The following is an 18321-nucleotide window of genomic DNA, read 5'->3' on the forward strand; positions in this document are numbered from 1 at the left end:
TGTTGATAGGGGGAGCACTAGTTTAGCTGAACCCACAATCTCAGTAATATCTGAGTTTTTGATGATGACAACACATAATTAATAACACATGTGTTTTTATGTATTACATGTTCTATGCTTATATGTTATATGTGTATATGAGAACATGATTGTGTTGTTATTGTGTTGTTCATTTCATTTCACTGTGTTATATATGTGATTTTATACATGAATGCATAACACATGTTTTTGGATGAAAAAATCACAAGCACTAATGTTGAACTTTAAATGTGTGACAAAACAACAGTTTGAAAATTGATTACATTATGGGATGAGTCGATTAAAACTCGTGTATTTGCACAAAATTTTTCAAGTGTGCTGTGAGAGTTTTTCAAAGAGAAAATTTTTCAAAACTTTGCATAACACTGTTGCATAATCGATTGCATGCGATATGTATTCAATTAAGTTTGTTACTATTTTGAAATTTGTTAATGCTTGATATCACTGTTACAACGACTATATTTTTAAATGTGTTGACCAAGCATTAAATGTTATTCGACTAAATTAATTGTGAATTCAATTAAGTGCTTTGACTGTTACTATCTGTTATAACTGAATTAGTGTATTCGACTGCATTAGTGTATTCGACTGCATTAGTAGCAAAGTCGATTATGTTTCGTCTGATACGAGTTCATCTATATATTGACGCGAATTTGATTTCTGAAAATGACTTTTGTGATTCTAACATTTTTCATATTCTTTTACAGAAAGTGTAATTCCTACAGAAAGATTAAAAGCTCCAAGAAAACAAGATTGACCGTGGTGATCAACAACTTGTGATTTCTTGAACAACAAAATTACTGTGTTCTCAAAGTCTGATCTATCTGCGCATTTGGGTGTCTACTGCAAGATCAGGTTCTACAATCTGTTGAATATTGGATTGAGTTCCCTGTTGTGATTACAGGAAGAAGGACGTGCTGCGTTCTTGACTTTAAGGGTGCCTCAAAGGGGTTGGATTGCAGGAAAGTGGATTCTTTCTGCTAGTCTATTTGTATACTGCCTATATTTTGGTTAGAGGGTTAGAGAGGTGTTTTATATTTTTGACGTAAGGTCTCTATAAAAACCTTGTTGTAAAAACCTTGATCATTATAGTGCATTGGCTTCTTGTGGTTGGAAGGACACTGGATGTAGGCTTGGCCGAACCAGTATAAAAACTCAGTGTTTGATCTTTCTTATCCCTACTCTGTTACATTCAATCGATTATACTTTACACGCATTCGATTAAATTTCCACTGCATTGAAAATCTTTTAACTTGCGTTTCAAGAAAAGTATAAAGGCATCTCTTTTGGTGAAAAAGATTTTGAAAGTTTTAAAATTTATACTTCATTTCACCCGCCTCTTGGTGTGAGAAATTGAGCCATTCTATTTTAACAAATACAATTGTCTATTCAAAGTATTGAACAAAATTATAGCATTTTGAAGTAAATATTGTCTAACAGACATGATTGACAAACAACATTTATTATAATGGAAACATTTAAGCAAACGCTAACTTAATGTTGAAGCTTAAGACTTAATATCCAAACAATGTTGAGTTAATAAGCATCTACTTGAAATGAATATTCTAGGATATCAGTATAACATGTTAAACACCATCAAATGATATATGAATATCTTATATCACAACTACATCTAATACATAAACTTAAAAAGCGCTAAACGTTATAGAGCTCCTAACAAAGCGTCTAATCATCATAACATCTTAAGTAAAGACAAAGCTTCTGAACATAAGTTCTGCTAAAACTAAATATCTTTACAAAGTTTCTCAAAACAGACTAGCATCAAACAATTACACCAAACATCACGCTTAAGCACTTAAGTTGTCTAACACATCAAATGGCTAGGTTGTCTAATGGTTTAAATGCATGTACGTTAAAGTACTTTTTATTTGTTGTGTTGTACACTCTTTTCCTGTGCAAATTATCAAATTTATTCAAAAGTCTACTCATAATCAGAAGAACATTTAGAGACATAAGGATATTCAAAGAATGTTTCATATATGCTTTTTGTTTGTTTCATCCGTACATAACATAGTTGCTTTGCAAGGAAGCAACATGACTTCTGACTCTATCATAAAGGCTACATACCTTGAAGAAAGTCAAAGCTCTGAGTACGAATTTTTTTCGAAGATGCGAAGTGCTGAAAAGAAGAAAGAGAACTTCCGGTATCAAGATCATTGCACTCTCATTTTCTTTCTCTAAGCTAATTTCTTTGAAACTCATTTGTGAAAATATCTTTTACACGTTTTCAAAAGTTCATTGTATTATTCACATATCCTCTCTACGAGATTTGTCTTCCATCTTGTAAGAAAATAAAAAGACTTATAGTTTTATATTCATAAGTGAATTCAAACACTTGTATTGATTAATTCAATGGAGTTAAACGTTCTAGACAAGTTGTCTAGTGTAGATACCATGAATTGTTAAGCTCGTTCTAGTCAGGTTGACTAGGGTTGAAACTAGAAGCTGTTGATAATACTTTTATACTAGGAGTGATTTGTACTCGTAATCTTTGTAAAAGATTAGTGGAATCCTTTAAAAGGTCTTAATGGAGATTGGACGTAGCTCAAGTTAAGTGAACCAGTATAAAAATATTTGTTTTATTGTTTCTATTGCTTAAAACGTTATCCTAACACTTTATTGAAAATACACTCATCCAACAAATATTGCAGATCATTTAACCCCTGCAATAGTCATTAAGCATTGATTTACGAAAAAATTTGAAACACTATTCAACCCCTATCCTTTAGTGTTTTCCTGTATTTCGGTCGTAGTGCAATAAATAAACTAGAGACTGAATGTGCAAGTTGGTTTTAAAAGAGGTCGGAATAAAGTAATATGCTATAACTATTACACATATAAAATAATTGATTGCTTACCATGGATTAATTTTAGCTCAAATTAACTTTTGAATATTTTTGGCGATATATAACCATTGGAATCAAATGCATTATTAGCCTATGTAAAAAAAATGGGCAAAGTATTTTCTTGATAAATATAACAATTTGGAGTAGTTGAATAGTTAAAGTATATTAGTTTATAGGACTTTTATATCTTTATGAAACTTTGTTTAGAAGATTAGTTAGCTGTTATTAGAACTTTTATGTTTTTATATCATTTGAACGGTTTGAAGTAGTATTGTGAATATGTTTTAGTGAAAAAAAATTGTAGCACAAACCATCATAATTTCTCATGCTTTTAACGACGATTTATGTTTCCTCAGTTTTTCTACTATTTCTAACTTTTATTTATCTTTTTAATGGTTATTTTAGAATCATTGTAGTTTTTGGACTTTTAGTGACGGTGCACAAAACAATCATTATAGTTTTTAGGATTTTAATCGACAATTTAAAATTGTCGTTATTTCGTTTGACTTTTAACAACAAGAAAATAACGACGATTCAAAAGTCATCTTTATAGTTTTAATTTAATTATAGTTGTTAATTATCATAGAGTCACTGTATTAACTAAGTTAGATACCATTTTATAAACTAAAAAATTATTATAGTATTTAAAATATTAAAATAGTTTCTATTATTAAATGATTGTAAATTATAATTTACATTCGTCTCTAATATTTTGATTACTGGCCATTATTAATTCTATATTAGTCTTTAATTAAAAATTAGAGACTAATTTAAACACTAATTTCGCGAAAAGCATGATACCTAAAATTAGAACAAATTTCAGATTTTAATTCAAAAATAAACTATAATTTTTATTTAATAAGAAAAATTATTTTAGTATTTTGGATAACAATATTTTTAATTTATAAAATGGTATCTAAATTAATTAATAAAGTGATTAATTATTTTTTGTTTCTGAAATTGGTTAGGTAAGGATTTTCTTGTACTAGTAATTATTTTCAACATTTTGATATTTTGTTTATATATATAGGGGTTTGCTAACGCGCATACGTCTGTTTTTCAGTTGGTACATTTTAGCAATGTGTACCGAGTTTTAGTAGACAAAAATATCTTTATATATCATGGATTCTAAGTTTTAAGGTTAAGAGTATTTTAATAATTTTCATTCTCAAAACTAAAAAAAAAAAGAAACCCCCTAAACCTTTACTCACATCTCTCTCATTCCTCTCAACCCTTTCTCTTTCATCTTTGTCACTCCAATCTTTTCTCTGTCATCCCTACTGTAACATTGAAAAAATCAGAAACATTTGTCGTTAAACAATCTTACAAAAAAATGATTTTATAATGAGTTTTCATCTTATAATTTTTGTCTTATATAATTTTATCCAATTTTCATAAGCATAAAGAATTGGTAATTGACCTGGAAAAAATCAGAAATACTCGCTGTTAAACAATTTCTTACAAAAAATGATTTTATAATGAGTTTTTATTTTATAATTTTGTCTTATCCAATTTTATCTAATTTTATCTAATTTTCACAAGCATAATGACATCAAAGGAATTGGTAATTGGCCTGAAAAAAAATCAGAAACACTCGTTGTTAAACAATTTCTTACAAAAAATGACTTTATAATGAGTTTTCATTTTATAATTTGTGTCGTATATAATTTTATCTAATTTTCACAAGCATAATGACATCCGAAAGAATTGGTAATTGGCCTGAAGGGTGTTTTTAGAGATGATGATTCAACATATGCAGATGATGAAATTAGAGATGTTAGTGAAGATGGTGAAATTGAAGAGATCTTGAATGAACCTTTGTCTGAAGGGTGAATATGTCAATGACTCAACTCTTTACAAAGGCAAATTTTTTAAAGGCAAGTGTTTCTGATTTTTTCAATTGGGGCTACAATAGGATGACAGAGAAAAGGTTGGAGTGAGAGAGATGAAAGAGAAAGGATTGAGAGGAATGAGAGAGGTGAGTAAGAGTTTGGGGGGTTTCTTTTTTTTTTTTTTAAGTTTTGAGAATGAAAATTATTAAAATACCCTTAACCTTAAAACTTAGTACGCATTACTTTACTAAAATGTACCAACTGAAAAACAGGCTTACGCGCGTTAGCAAACCCCCCATATATATATATATATATATATATATATATATATATATATAAAATAACTTAACTAAGTCAAATTACAATAGTACAGCGTGTAGTTATCTCAATTATGGTTATTATTTAATAGCACAAATACATTAATTTTAAGTAAGTTTGAAGAAAAATATAATTCATTTCCATTTAAAAATTCTGTTATAAAATGGTCAAAAGTTATTTTTTTGGTACATTAATTTCGAAATAAATGAACGTTTCTATAATTACATCAAGCTAGTCTCACTTACTCCCAATCCCAAATCCACTCAAATAAAGAAGAACAAAATTTATCTTCAAATCCCCTCAATCATTCTCCCCCAAATTCATTCAAGTGAACAAAGCCTTAATGTTGGACAAATTCCCCAATTTTGTTATCATAATTGTGCACATGTTTAAATTATTCATTTTAAATTAATTATATATTTTTGTAAAATTTAATCTTAGTTCACTAGTGTAGAAATGACCTTTAACGTCACTCCTTAGACGTCGAATTCCACAAAGATTGACCGGTGGTATTTTGGTTAATAAGTTGGCCTTGGCGATGTCGGTTCATGGGGGCCCGACGTCTTACTTTAAACCACGTCAGTTCGTACAATTAGACGCCAAAAAGGGAGCGCCAGAATGTGAAAAATCATTTTTTCCCCATTTAGACGTCGGATCCCGCCACACCGACGTCTGGATAGTCCTTGAGACGTTGGTCCCCCTTACATTCGACGCCTAAATGGCCTGACATGGTAGGTGAAAAGTTGTTTTGGACGTCGGCTCCCCTTGCATCCGACGTCTATATACACTGCGAATATTAATCTTTAAATCGAATGGACGTCATATTATTGAGGTCCCCGATGTCTAGTCGAGAATAAACGTCGAGCACTGGGGGCACCGACATCTTGATTCCTGTTAAATCAGAAATCGTGAACCCGCGGTTACGCGCACTTCATCGTCTTCCTCCTCGCCTTTTCTCTCCGCGACATTGCATTTACATGTGCATTTTATCTTTTTGAACCGTTTAAACTTACTTTTACTCCAATTAAATTAGTCTTTGATGGATTATCTTCAATTTGAACCGATTCAAATGAGTTTTCGTTGTGTTTTGGTGCAGTTTTGCTCGTGTCTTTGGGTAGCATAGTAGCACCTTCTCCCTTTTCTAGTTTTCTCGTAAGAAAAACTTGCCTCTTTTGGATCTCTTATAGCATTTCAACCCAAAACCGAACCTGGGTCCTTGCCTAGTTCTCATGTCACTATACTCTTTTTCATTGACGATTGGAATGAAACTAGGCAAGGAGCCAGATTCGGCTTTCGGTTGAAATGCCATAAGAGGTCCAAAAGACGCAAGTTTTTCTTATGAGGAAACAAGGAAGAAGGTGCTACTACACTACCCAAAGACACAAGCTGCATTAGACGTCGGTTAATGCCATGTCTGACGTCTTTAGTGCCCTTAGACGTCGATTTTGGTGTAATCCAACATCTTTATAGACGTCAGACTCTAGAGTCCGACATCCCATTAACGTCACCCATAAAGACGTCGGATCGAGATCTGACGTTAAAATCCCAAAATAACAGACGTCTAAAGCCCTTTCTGCAATAGTAGTTGATTCAATCTATATATACACACTAGTTGTAATTACGTTATTTAATTGAGCAAGGCATTTAAATGAAAAAGAATTACTGTCCAGAATAAGAAAAACATAAGAACAATGAAACTGAAGAAATTAAAATGAGAAATAAAAGAGAAAGAAGAGAAACCTAAGAACAATAAAAGAAACATCAAGAAAAAATTGTAAACCTTCAAACAAAAAGAGAAGAAAAGGAGAAGTGAACTAATCTGAATGTTGTTTGGTTTTCGAAGAAGGAAATCTAAGTATGTGTGTTGTTTCAGGAAGAAATGAAAATATAAAATTATATAAGAGGTGAAAGCTTGTTCTACACAATCTCAATAACATCCAACTTTCTTTTTTATTAAAGAATTGTGGGAAATAAACAAATTAAAGAATTGTGGGAAATAAACAAATTAAAGAATAATTATTTTTTAAAACAAACAAATGCACCGATAAAACTCATTTTTAAAATACGAGAATCTTTAATTTTGAAACACAATAATATACTATAAATTCAACGTGTAAATTATTTAGGATATATTCTACACGTTTATACCAACAAATTTTGAAAGAAATAAAGAGGAGAAAAAGGTGTATAGAGAGGATGAATTTCCCAATCATTTTTTGGTAGTTATGTGAGTGTGAACATGCAATATTAAAAAAACTGTTTTAACGTGACTTATTGTTAAGACCTCGATAAACGTACCAAATCGTTCAAGTAATATAAAACGGTAAGACAAAGTATCGTTTCTCAAGAGACTCGTGTGACACTAAACGATCGTATAATTGTTTAACTAATTAAGACTAAAGAATGATTCCTTTGAGTGAGGTTTAAGTATAATGAAATTAAACATAATGCTTCAAATGTAAAATGATCTTTTTGTAGCTAAAACAAGAGTAAATGAATGAGATTAAAGATTATATGAGATGGTAATGTTGGGGTTAGATGTCACCTACTTCACTTTCATGCATATTAGAACTCATCTTCATTTAAATGCTGATATCAACTACTAAATTACTCAAAACCCAATTCCTTGAAATAAAGAGCTTAGATTTGGTTATTAGACTTCAATTTCTTGAAAACCGTAATAATCACTTCCGCATTAAGAAAAAAAGTTTATGATAACTAAAGGTCCTAGCTCTATTCCTATATACTATTTCCTTTAGGTAGTTTAATCCAAGTCAAGGTTCATGAGCTATTTTCCACAACAAATAAAACCCAAAAAATCAAGTTATGAATGACAAAAAACATAACAAGCATTAAGAATAAGAGAAAACCACTAAAATTCAATGAAAGAAGCTTAATATAATAAAAACATGTTCATATACATGAAGTTTAGAGGTTACATCCTTCCCCAACAATAAATGAAGTTAGCTCTCCATTGTCATGGAGAGCTTGAGCTTACAATGGAAGAGATGGAGGAAATGGAAAGCAATGAAGACCCAAGGAAGAAAAAAGAAGAGCTCCCACACACCCAAACTTGCTCCAAGAGGTCCAAGAAAGTGAGTTTTCTGCTTCAACAACCAAAAGATGTTACCCTCTGTCAATATCGAATTTCGTCCGGATTGGTTTTTTGGCTTTATCGTAGACTGTTCTCCTTTGTTTTATTATTTACCCTTTTTTTTTATTTTTATTTTATTATTTTCGTTTTTTTATTTCTATTTATTTATTTATTTATTTTCTTATTAGTTTATTTGTGTCTTTAGTTTTTGTTTTTTTAGTTTTTACCTTTTTAGTTTATTAAAAAAAGAAAAGAAAAGAATTAAGAAAAGGGGGCGTTTTTGTCTTTAGTGAAAAGCGTAAAAAAAAAAAAAGGAAACAATGTGTGTGCGGGAAGGGGGGCAGGAAACCGTTTCTGCAGAGTGCGCGGGTGTGGCAGAGACGTTTTGGAGTCTACAGAATTGGCACATACACGATTTGGTATACGGAATTGCAGAGTGGCAGAAAAAGCAGAGAAAAGCATAGAGAAAGGGGGATATGGGGGAGAGCTACGGGGGCCTGGATCGAAAAAAAAAAGAAATCCATTGCTGGAGATTGGAGAGCAAAGAGAGGAGTGTGCAAGGGGTGGGAAGAGCAGAGGAAAAGCGAAAGCGAGTCCACAGTAGAGGACGGAGAGGGCTAATCGTTTCATTGAAGGTAAGTATCCCTAATTTATGTTATCCGCATTCGTTTATAGTCATACTGGTATGAATTTTCGATTATCCTGCTGTTTCATCCACTATTCCATTCATTTACATCCAATATTCATGCTCGCATCACCTTAATGCGAGTTGTGATCCCCCATTATACTGTCTTCCTTCGGTTGCTAGACCGAATAGGCTGTCATTCACGTAGGGCTCTTGCTCCAGCTTCCACTTCGCATCTGCATCGCTAGCAAACAACCACCATCGTCATTATCATATTTCAGCCCCTGAAGCACCCAAGGTCACGAACAGAGAGCACTAAAACAGATTCCATTCCAGCCTCATCCTACCCTTAACCATCTTCACCCATTTCCCGACTCCAACCTTTGTCTCCCTCCCTCGCAAGCCTCCATCAACCCCTTTGATCCTCTACTCCTCTGGTCATCGTGTTCACACCCGTAACCACCTCCAACAAGCATAACCCAATCAACACACAAGGCAGAACAAATCCAGCATTCACCCCTCACATTCAGATGTACACAACACACACTCGTAATTTTCAATCCCGGTAAAACGTCAAATCAATCAATGCCAAATTAATCAGTAAATCAATAAAAAACGATAAAAATTAGGGGAAGAAGAGAGGGAAAGGTGGTGTTGCGGGGACGATTAGCAGTTGAGAAAATCTTCGAAGGGAGAGGGAGGAGAGTGACGCTGGTGGCGCTGGTGAGGAAGCGCGCTCCGGCTAGAGGCGACGGTGGCCGGCTCTGGCAGAGGCAGCGGCAGGCGGTGCCCGAGGTGGAAAAGCCTCAACCCTAGGCTAGTGCGAGAGAAGCGAGGGAGAGAAGGCAGTAGCGCCGCGGTCGGCAGTGGGTCTGGTGGCGCGAGTTGTCGCCGGCGAGGCCAAGGAGCGTTCTGGTTGAGGCCACTTCTTGGACGGACCGTTTGGTGACCATCTCCCCAACGAACGCTCGTTATTCCGCCTCCATGTCTCAAACGTCCGTACGTCATCTCACCCAACGAGCGCTCGTCTTTCAGCCACAATTTTGAACGTTCGTTATCTCCCCCAATGAACGCTCGTCATCCAGCCTCTTTTCCAACGTCCGTTCGGCCACGACTTGGGCGGATCGTTTGGTTACCATCTCCCCAACGAACGTTCGTCATTCATCCTCCTTTCCCAAATGTCCGTTCGTCATCTCCCAAACGAACGCTCGTCATTCAGCTCTTTTCCAACGTCCGTTCGGCCACTTCTTGGATGGACCGTTTGGTGACCATCTCCCCAACGAGCGCTCCTCATTCGGTTTCCTTGCCCAACGAACGCTCGTCATCCAGCCTTTTTTCCAACGTCCGTTCGGCCACGTCTTGGACGGATCATTTGGTTACCATCTCCCCAACGAACGTTCGTCATTCATCCTCCTTTCCCAAACGTCCGTTCGTCATCTCCCAAACGAACGCTCGTCATTCAGCTCTTTTCCAACGTCCGTCCGGCCACTTCTTGGACGGATCGTTTGGTTACCATATCCCCAAAGAGCGCTCGTCATTCAGCCTCCTTTGCCAACGTCCGTTCGCCATCACCCGTAACGAACGCTCGTCATTTTGAATCCTTTACCAACGTCCGTTCGTTGGACCGTTCGGCACTCCCTTTCTCATTTGGCCCCCCATTTTTGCTTTATTTTTATTTACGTATTTGTTTTTTTTATTTCATTTATTTTGTTTATCTTATTTGATTTGTCTTTTTATTTATTTTATTTTATTTTATTTTATTTATTTTATTTTATTATCTTATTTTATTTTATTTTATTTTATGTTATCTATTTATTCTAGATATCTACTTATCCTAAAATATAGGTTTAATAATACAATATTTATAGCCTAAGTAAAAGAATTTACAGAAATACATTTAAAGGTTTAGGCACATTTGTGATCACACGCATCGTCCTTGTGCTAAAACCTTTTCTTCTTCTCTTCTAAAAAAAATACAAATATAAAAATATTTTAAAAGGTTTAGGCACATGTGTGATCGCACGCATCGTCCTTGTGCTAAAACCTTTTCTTCTTCTTTTCTCAAATAATAACAAAAATATTTTAAAAGGTTTAGGCACATGTGTGATCGCACGCATCGTCCTTGTGCTAAAACCTTTTCTTCTTCTTTTCTCAAATAATAACAAAAATACATTAAAAGGTTTAGGCACATGTGTGATCGCACGCATCGTCCTTGTGCTAAAACCTTTTCTTCTTCTTTTCTCATATAATAATAAAATATTCTAAAGGTCTAGGCACATGTGTGATCGCACGCATCGTCCTTGTGCTAAAACCTTTTCTTCTTCTTTTCTCAAATAATAACAAAAATATTTTAAAAGGTTTAAGCACATGTGTGATCGTTCGCATCGTCCTTGTGCTAAAAACTTTTCTCCTTCTCATATAAAAAACAAATACCAAGATATAAAACATTCACATTTTCAAACAACAAACAATTTCTCTGCCAGAACTACGTGATCCTTGATTCTCCATCAAGAGTGGAGATACGTAGGAGCAAGGCTAGTCCTCGTCAGGTTCACTTCCCTAAAAATCCAAATTATTCATAATCATCTCCAAACAAATTTTCCCAAACAATTTTCTCAAGTAATTCTCCAAACAAATATTCTCAAACAGATTTTCAAAAAAAAAAGAACTACGTAACTCTGATTTCTCATTTTGAATGAGAATACGTAGGAGCAAGGTCAATCCTAGTCGGGCCCAAAAAATTAAAAAATATATTTTGTTTCTTTAGAGTTTTATTTTAGGGGATAGTTAAACATTTTGAAAACCACATCATATTCGTGCATTTAGTTAAAGGTACTGCCTTAGGGCAGGCGTGGTAGGGTGCTAACACCTTCGCTACGCGTAACCGACTCCTGAACCCAGAATATGGTTTTCGTGGACCGTGTCTTATTATTTTATGGTTTTTCCGTAGTTTTCCATAATAAACTATGGTGGCGACTCCAAACCTCTTTTCCTTTCCCCGATTTCTTTTTTGGATCGTCGACCCGTCGCGATTCCGGTTGCAACAGATGGCGACTCCACTGGGGACATATCGAGAGTCAGGCCATTTAATTAGATGCGCGAATTTGACATGATTTTTCTTTGTGTTTTCTTCCCCTGTTTTTTCTTTATCTGTGTTTGATAGTTGGAATAACTGCATGTGAATTGTTGAATATGGAACCCTAGGGTAGAAAACATGTTTATATCTGCCTGGGAATTTTTCTGGTTGTTTTGCAGGTGAGGGTTTGGGTATGCATTGCATTCTCCCTTCACACACACACTTTGTGCATATCATGAGTGGGGCCCTATACCCGGGTCTGAGCGTAACTTAGAATTAGAGGAGTTGTGTAGCGGTGTCATTCTGGGATGTACTTCCTGTCTGGCTATCGTGAGAACTCCAGCTAGAGTCTGTTCTCTTCACTTGTGTCTCCTCATCTAGTTGATTACTCGACTGTTGTGGAGATGCTATGAAGGGGGCCATAGCTCTAGTGACCATTGACCTCTAGGTTCAGGAGACCATCCTTGTGAAATTGCATATACTTGACCTCGGATCCAAGCCATTGAACCTTTATTAGGGCACAAAGGGAGAAGCGTGTATTCTTGTAATCCTCACGCTGTTCGTTCTCTTTCGAAAATTATGTTATTGCATTTTCATGCCATGCATACATTCGATTCATCGTGTTGTTTTATTATCATGCATCATAGTCATGCATCATTTAGTAACATGTTGGTTTTAGGGGAAATCACAGGTATACACTTGACTTCACACGAGATGGATGTTGACACCAGATCTGATGCTACACTGCATATCAACTCCGCCATTTTAAGAAAGAAGTCTAGCCTAAGGACACATGTTGGAAATTTGACCAGGTTGATAAATTTAGGCCGAAGACTCAAGACCATATAGAGAGAAGCCTTCGGGAGGAAATATGGGAATTTGTTGAGTTTAATGGAGGTGAAAGTACAGTTGCCCGCTATTACAGCTCTAGCTCAGTATTATGATCCTCCACTGAGATGTTTCACCTTCCAGGACTTCCAGTTGACGCCAACTGTGGAAGAATTTGAGCATATTCTGGGCTTGCCATTAGAGGGTACCAAGCCATATCAGCACTTGGAGCATCATGCCTCTGCTTCTACCCTTGTTGCTATAATGAAATTACAGCCCAATGAATTGGAGAATCGGTTGATAACGAGACATCAAATGCGGGGGCTGACACAAGGTTACCTTGAACAATATTTGCACGACCTGGGCGATAGGGAAGAATGGGAGACCTTCATGGATGTACTAGCCCTCACTGTGTTTGGCATTGTCCTATTTCCCAAGCTGGAAGACTTTGTAGATTACACTGCTATTGATGTCTTCGTGGCAAAAAAGACGAGATCAGAAAACCCCGTAACAGCAGTCCTCGCAGATGTGTATGGGACTATGAGTTTTTGCCATGAGAGAAAAGGGAAGAGGATTCTTTGTTGTTTGCCGGCGTTATATGCGTGGATGACGGCACGAGTATTTAAAGGGGTAATCAATGTTAGAAGTTCACCTGAGAATCTGTCGCATCAAGGAGGTAATGGGTGGGCTCTTTTCTTTGCCGGTTTGAGAGAAGGAAACGTAAAATGGCGCCTTCCTTGGCTTGAGACTAAATCATCTATCCAACATTGTGGCAACTTCCCTAACATACCTCTCATAGGCGCTAGGTATTGTATTAACTACAACCCTGTTTTGGTCCAAAGACAGTTCGGATATCCTATGAAGGGAGCGCCTTCACCAAATTATCTCACAGCCTTCTTCATCTATTATGAGGACGGACATTGTACTGAGATGTTGAGGAGAGTCAGAAGTGCCTGGGAAAATGTGGTGCGAGCAGAGAAGGACCTGAGGAGTGGAGTGATGGATAGCAGGGTTAGTTATCATACTTGGATTCTGGAGCGGGTAAGAGAAGTCAAGTTGCCTTTCAAGCCCATCAATGATCAATCGGCAAGTGAAGGAACATCCCAAGCCCCAAAAAGTGAAGAGGTGAAACAGCTGAAGGCTGAGGTGGAGAAATTGAGGGTGAGGAATGCTAGGTTGGAAAATGAATTACAGAAGGCTCGCAATGATTTTGTGGATATGAGGAATGATAACGAAGAAAAGTCACGGGCTTATGAAAACATTGTCAAAAGCCAGAAGGCAGAGAGAGATTATACATTCCGAGTAAAACAGGATCTTGCGGCCGCAAGTAAGGAGTTATCCATGAGGGTGAATGAGAAGAATGTGGCTTTAGAAGAGGGCAGACAGTGGAAACAACTCTATGAAGAAGCCAAGAAGGATAAAAGGGAAGCCCTAAAAAGACTAAGGGAAGCGCAAGTCCAAGTACAAGAATCGGGGCATCAAATGAAGGAAATGGCTACATCATTTGAAGCGGAGTTGAATCAGGAGCGCTGGAAGCTGGCAGAGGCTGAAGGGGAGTATCGAGCCATGTTAAAGCAGATGGAGGATTACATCGAGGAGCAGGAGGAGCGATGGAGGTCGATGGAATTTGAAGAAAGGCATCAGGCCTTGATAAAGCGAATGAAAGAGCACATCGCAGAGCAAGAAACGGCCGTAAAGCATTGGAAGGAAAGCTTCTCTCAGTTGGCTGCTTTGGCAAATGGGGCAATTGAAGACATCCCCAGAATGGTGTCGGAAGCTGAAGCGAGTACCCACTTTTATAACCCACCAATAGAAATAGAGCTTTTTGTTAATCACTGTAAACGGTTGATAGACGAGATGAAATCCCTCATCACTCGGGCTAGGAATTGATGTATTTAGAGATCTTTATGATTTGTTTCCTTTAAGAGTTTCCTTTAAGAAATGTAATGAACTTGTTTCCCTTTAGATGAAAGGTGTGGGATGTTGTTTAGCATCTACTTGTGTTAATTTCCATCAGTGATGTCATTACAATCTTGTGATTTCCCCCTATTACTAGCATGCATCATCTTTTCTTTTTTTCAGCATGTTTCATTTCCATCTAATTAATTAAAATAATAAAACAGTACGCGTGAGAAAAACGACGACCAAATTTCCACGACATCCCTACCGGACCCGGGCAAATTCAAAAGCCATGGCAAGCTGGGAGGAGTCACAAGAGTCTCTCAAAACGGATGTTGGCCAGTTGAAGGACCAGATCGGCCAGATCTTGGCGACGCTTGAATCCATGAAGACTACTGGAGAGTCTTCATCTGCGCATGTTGGGGGGAATGCTCACCCTTATCCCCCAATGTTCAACGCTGCGAGCCAATCTGTTCCTTTCCCACTGTATGGTTTACCTCCGGGTTACGCTCCTCTTGTAGGAGAGTACTCAGAAGCTGAGCACGCTTCATTCTCGTTCCCCGCGACTGTCAATATACCACCAATCGGCACTTAGGGACCTGTCTTAGTGTCGGCTCCCATGGTGGGCACGGGAATGAATGAGACCAACACAACTGATGGAATTCGGGTGACCCCAGTACCGCATGTGGTTGCTAGGGAGGATTCTTCAGCCGAAGCTGCACCGCACGCCACGGTGGTTGGGGGATTCGGTAGCCTCGTTGGAGCTACGGGTAGGTTGGAAAGTCTGGAGGCGAGGTTGAGAGCTGTTGAGGGAGTTGAGAGCTACGGGTTTGGAGATGCGGCCAGATTGAATTTGGTTCCGGGCTTGAAAATCCCGCCTAAGTTCAAGGCGCCGGAGTTTGAAAAATATAGGGGTAACACTTGCCCTAAAAGCCATGTGACCATGTACTGCAGAAAGATGGCTACGTATGCTCATGATGAGCAGCTACTCATCCACGTTTTCCAGGAAAGTTTGGCTGGGGTGGCATTGAACTGGTACACCCACCTGGAGCCATCCCGAATTCGTTGTTGGGCAGATCTAGCTGACGCCTTCGTAAAACAATATGTATACAATACTCATGTTGCTCCGGACCGTCTGCAGCTGCAGAATATGACAAAAAAGGACAATGAAACTTTCAAAGAGTACGCCCAACGATGGAGAGAGTTGGCTGCGCAAGTTGAGCCGGCGTTGTTTGATAAGGAGATGGTGTCGATGTTCGTAAACACACTCTAGCCGCCATTTTATGAGCATATGGTTGGGAATGTATCTGTCAATTTTGCTGACACCATCATCATTGGTGAGAGGATAGAAATTGGATTGAAAAACGGGAAGATAACATATGGCCCACCTGCAGCTACAAACTACAAAAGGCCCAGCTTCAATCAGGGGAAGAAAAAAAAGGGGGAGGTACATGCTGCGTCGGTAATGCTTGTGTGGAGAGGAAGAGCTCCCGATCCTAATTATCGACCATACTTAAACCCACCTCCTTATGCTGCTAACACCATGTTTGCTCACCAAGCTAGGCCTCAACAACAACAAGCGTATTATCCACTGCAGCATATCCCAACCGAAGCTTCAAGACCGGCCGCAAACATGGGCCCAAATCTGAATGTGGGTCACAACAACAACCCAAGGGGAAATCAATTTGTTAGGTTCACCCCAATCCCTATGACCTACACTGAATTGTTACCTAACCTAGTCAAAAAGGGGCTGGTCGCCATTTGCCCGACGAAGCCTGTACTGTCGCCGTACCCTAGGGGTTATGACGCAAATGCCAGGTGTAGTTATCATGCAGGAGGCATTGGCCACTCGACCGAAGGATGTATGGCTCTCAAATACAAAGTTCAGGCTCTGATAGATTCGGGTTGGTTAAAGTTTCAAGAGGACCAGCCCAGCGTCGATACTAATCCATTGTCCGGGCACGGGAGTTCCTCGACGAACGCCGTCGAGGTTGGAAACATGATCTGATAAGAGATGTGGGCGAAATCCGAAGTTCTAGGAGGTTTATCTTTGAGGCTTTGTTGAAGAAAGGCCTAGTGAAGGGCGATTATGATCTGGGTATAGCGTGCGCACTCCATCCGGAGGCCGGGCACTCTATTGAGGAATGTATGGAATTCGAGATTTTTCTACAAGACTTACTTGATAGAAATTTGATGCAAGTGTGCCGCAAGGTCAGAGAGGAAGAAGTATTTGCACAAATTGGTGGAGAATCTGATGTGACTCTACCCGAACCTTTGGTGATCCATTTTACTAGGACCACCCCTGCACTGGTAACTGAAGGAAATCCGTCTGTTGTCATCCGAGTGCCAACTCCTTTCCCTTATAAGAACGAGAAAGCCGTCCCATGGAGATATGGGGCAACTGCATTAGATGAGGGAGAATATGCAAATCCGACTGTGGAAAACATATCAGGCATTGGTGGAATGACCAGAAGTGGTCGAATCTTTACACCACCAGAATTGGCGAGAGAAAGAACCAATGATAGGGAAGCAACAATGGCTGCAAAAGCAAAGGAGTTCTTGAGGGGGAAGAACGTGGAGGCCGAGGAGACCCCCGACAAAGAGGAGAAGAGGGAAATATCTGAAGAAGAAGTTGGTGAATTCCTAAAGTTCATACAACAGAGTGAGTACAAAGTGGTGGAACAGTTGAACCGCATGCCTGCCCGGATCTCCTTGCTAGAATTACTCATGCACTCTGCCTCCCACCGAAAGTTGTTGATGAAGATACTCAATGAGGCTCATGTGGAGCAAGGTATTTCTCTGAACAAGTTCGAGGGCATTGTTGGCAACATCGTTGCTAATAATTACCTCACCTTCACTGATGAAGAGATACCTGTTGAGGGGAGAGGTCATAACAAAGCCCTTCATGTCTCTGTGAAATGCCTGGATCATGTGATAGCACGTGTCTTAGTGGATAATGGATCCTCCTTGAACGTCATGCCAAAAGCAACCTTGGAGAAGCTACCCAGTGACGGAACGCATATGAAGCCAAGTTCTATGATTGTGAGAGCCTTTGATGGTAGTAAGAGGGAAGTGATGGGAGAGGTAGAACTACCAGTCCAAGTCGGTCCGTGTGTCTTTCAAGTGACATTCCAAGTCATGGACATCCTCCCGGCCTATAGTTGTCTGTTGGGTCGCCCATGGATCCATTCTGCAGGGGTTGTGCCTTCTACACTACACCAAAAGTTGAAGTATGTTATGGGAGACAAGCTGGTGATAGTGGCAGGAGAGGAGGATTTCCTGGTGAGCGGACCATCATCCTCCCGTTATATTGAAGCAGCCGAGGAAGCTCTCGAGACAACTTTCCAATCTCTGGAGATCGTGGGAAACACCTATGTGGAGCCATTCGCGGTCAACCCGCATCTGTCGCGTGCTTCTATCATGATGGCCAAAGTCATGCTAAAAGAAGGTTATATGCATGGGAAAGGTTTGGGTAGGTATGGACAGGGGCAAGCATTCCCTCTGGAGGTCGTCGAGAACAAGAATAGGTATGGCCTGGGATACAAGCCCACCAAGGAGGATAGGAGAAGGCTGATAGAAGAAAGGAGAGAGCGCAGTCTGGCTCGGATGGAAAGACGGGAGCCCAAAGTGGGAAGAATTCGTATCTGTGACCTCAAGGAGAGCTTTCGCAGCGCTGGTTGGGTTAACGCTGGCCACATAGCAGCTGTAGGAGATGAAGATGGATCGGAAGGCTCCAGTTTCGT

The sequence above is a fragment of the Vigna umbellata genome, chromosome 5, assembly GCF_029865625.1.
Source record: "Vigna umbellata cultivar VRB3 chromosome 5, Vumbellata_1.0, whole genome shotgun sequence".
Taxonomy (NCBI): domain Eukaryota; kingdom Viridiplantae; phylum Streptophyta; class Magnoliopsida; order Fabales; family Fabaceae; genus Vigna; species Vigna umbellata.